Source organism: Pseudopipra pipra, unplaced genomic scaffold (genome assembly GCF_036250125.1).
Source record: "Pseudopipra pipra isolate bDixPip1 unplaced genomic scaffold, bDixPip1.hap1 HAP1_SCAFFOLD_81, whole genome shotgun sequence".
Taxonomy (NCBI): domain Eukaryota; kingdom Metazoa; phylum Chordata; class Aves; order Passeriformes; family Pipridae; genus Pseudopipra; species Pseudopipra pipra.
Genome location: NW_026991222.1, coordinates 76,500 through 79,450, shown reverse-complemented (window position 1 = coordinate 79,450; position 2,951 = coordinate 76,500). Strand labels below are relative to the sequence as shown.

Below are 2,951 nucleotides of genomic sequence, written 5' to 3'. Positions count from 1 at the left end.
AGTGCAGAGCACAGGGCGAGGGAAGGACAAATTTCTCAGCACCCACCCCCTGGAATTTTCCTTCTCCGCAGCACGCTCCCGTTCCCGCTGTCTCTGGAGGTGCCCGCACGAGTCCTCCTTCTCCCAGCACCTCAGAGAATGTCCTTTTCACCCAGGTCCTGCTTACCGTTGTCCAACAAAACACGCTGACAACATTTTTCAGGATGCCAGTGGAGAGCTATTAGAGCACACTGCACAGGGAAGCTGAGCCTGCCCCATCCCTGCAAGTGTTCCAGGCCAGGCTGGACGGGACTTGGAGCAACCGGGGATGAGAGGGGAAGGTGTCCCTGCCCACGGAAGACAGGGTGGCCTTTGAAGGTCCCCTTCAAACCAAATCGCTCTGGGATTCCCCTCCAAAATCACTACCAAAGAGACACAGTAATCAAAGCAGAGGGACCGCACTCCCAGCTTTTCTTACCTGCAGGCATACAGCACGTTGGACATAAAAGCCCTGGGGTTAGTCCTGCCAGAGGCGTCCGGCACACCCACGGCGACCGAAGGGAAAGAGGGAGCCTGGGAACACGGAGTAAAAGACACTTTAATTAGGAGTACACTGAGCAATAGCCAGGTCATTCACACAGACAGCTTCACTGTCCAGTCATACAAAAAGCACTCACTGAGGCCTCAGTTAGGATGGTTCCTGACGCTGACCGGGTGAATGCCTCCCTGGAAGCCCACTCTGCTCCTGCCAGGCACCGGGGCTCCCCCAGAGGGGCTTTGCCAAGCATCCAAGGGAAATTAAAATTACAGCCTGGGCAAAGGCGCTTCCCACAGGACCGCTCCTGGCCAAGGCCACCGGTCCGTGCAAGTCAGACCACTGACCACCCGGGGCTGGGGATTTTCGGGGGCACGCTTCCAGCTTTCATTCTCCAGAGACTCCAGTTCTTCCTGGCACCCCTTGCTTCAGTCTTCCCCTGCTGGAAGAGGTCACTTTAGTCTTTCGAGGGGCCAGATTGCCAAAGCCCGGCCGGTCCATTCCCACGAGGAAAGAAAGGTAGCTTTGTCTTGTACAGGATGCTGAAGGGGGAGACACAAAATAAAAGTTTAATTTAAAATAACTGCCGAGAAGAGAAAGCAATTCAAACAGAAGGCAGACGAGACTCGTGCAAAACCCAATACATTTGACTTCAAAGGAGAATTATTTCCCTCTGCACCTCAGAGAAGGCAATTTTCACCCGGGTCCCGCTTACCATCGTCGCACAAAAGGTGCTGACAACATTTTTCGTGATGCCAGTGGAGAGCTATTAGAGCACACCGCACAGGGAAGCCGAGGCTGCCCCTGGATCCCTGCAAGTGTTCCAGGCCAGGCTGGATGGGACTTGCAGCATCCAGCCGGGGATGAGAGTGGAAGGTGCCCCTGCCTACGGAAGACAGGGTGCCCTTTAAAGGTCCCCTTCAAACCAAATCGCTCTCTCATTGCCCTCCGAAAGAACTCCCAAAGAGACACCGCAACCAAAGCAGAGGGACTGCACTCCCAGCTTTTCTGACCTGCAGGCACACAGCACAGCACGCTGGACATAAAAGCCCCAGGGTTAGTCCTGCCAGAGGCGTCCGGCACAGTGTCCACAGCGACCGAAGGAAAAGAGGCAGCCTGGGAACACGAAGTAAAAGACACCTTAATTAGGACTACACTGAGCAATAGCCAGGTCATTCCCACAGACAGCTTCACCGTCCAGTCACACAAAAAGCACTTACCTACCAGGGCCTCAGTTAGGATGGCTCCTGACGCTGACACCTCCGTTTGCCCCGGGGGGGTCAAGAATAACATCCCTGGGAAGAAGTCACCCCCAACAACAAAAAGGGAAAATTAGTGAAGCACGGGGTCCTCTTCTGACTAGACTGCCACCAGCATTCAATAGCAAATGCCACAACTATTCTGTTACAGACGAGAAAACCCTGTTCTCCCAAACAAACAGCGAGGAGATTTATGGGCACGCCTGAAAATTTCCTGTGAGGAACTTTTTGTAACTAAGGAGCAGGTGCTATCTTGAGTTGAAGGCATCAATTTGACAGACACTTAGTACAGCAAACTCTTCAGCAGAGCAATTAATTGCTGCCTATTTGAACAGCAGGGGAGAGAAAATGACAGTCGAAGGGAAGACAAGAAAAGCAGAACTGCAATCAGCAGACTTTTCTTCCATCTCTCCCGAGAAAGTCTAGTTTGTCTGTTCTAATAATTCTATGCCCTTTTCTACATGAAACTTACACCAAGGCTGAAAAAACAACTAGAAAACACGGAGAGAAGCTTTTTTAGAATTTCACGTGATTTTCCCAAACCGATCCCAGAGAAGCAGAACTCGGTAGAATGTACTCACCTTGAGGCCTTTGGTCTTTTTTTCCATAAGCTTCGTCACCTGATTGAAAAAGCAGAGTAGACTCGGTATTTAGGTTCACAACAGGAAAACTTCCCCTTCATTTCCTAAAAGAAACTACATTAATTTGCACAGCTGCAGGCGCGTATCCAGATGTTAAAGCCTTTCAGCTTTTCAGAGGGTGAGAATGCCCTGCGAAGGAAGGCTGAAAAATGCTCGGAGCCTGCACAGGTCGATCTGGCAGTAGGGACACCGGTCTGAAAAGAGGAAATGCCAGCCCTTATCGCCAGGAAAGAAAGCCAGCAAGCTTTGGCTTTGTGGTGGAGTTGATTTGTCAGCCTAGGGAGTCCATGAGCAGCAAGAGATTTCTGTGCTATCACCTTTGGTGTGGGAGGAGTCTGTTTTACATGCAATTTTAGGAGTCGGTGTGGCAGTTGGGAGGCAGGGCTGAAAACAGGAAATGATTGCCCTTATCGGCAGGAAAGAAAGCCTGGAAGCTCTGGCTTTGTGGTGCAGTTGGTGTGTCATTCTGGGCACTCCATCGTCAGAAAGAGCTTTCTGTGCTGGCATCTTTGGTGTGGGAGGAATCTTCATCCGTAT

At 51.3% G+C, this 2,951-nt stretch overlaps 1 long non-coding RNA gene across 3 annotated transcripts; it reads right to left on the bottom strand.

The window, feature by feature from the left end:
• Positions 1–467: 467 nt before the first annotated feature.
• LOC135408885 (uncharacterized) lies at positions 468–2,566 on the bottom strand. Of its 3 annotated transcripts, XR_010427922.1 has the most exons (5): positions 2,355–2,566; positions 1,735–1,809; positions 1,528–1,630; positions 657–1,056; positions 468–552 (listed from the first exon to the last, which is right to left on the bottom strand). It is a non-coding gene; the product is annotated as an uncharacterized LOC135408885 (long non-coding RNA). The 3 variants fall into 3 exon arrangements; XR_010427920.1 differs by lacking the exon at positions 2,355–2,566 and having other exon boundaries at positions 1,735–2,343; XR_010427921.1 differs by lacking the exon at positions 2,355–2,566 and having other exon boundaries at positions 1,739–2,343.
• Positions 2,567–2,951: the final 385 nt, after the last annotated feature.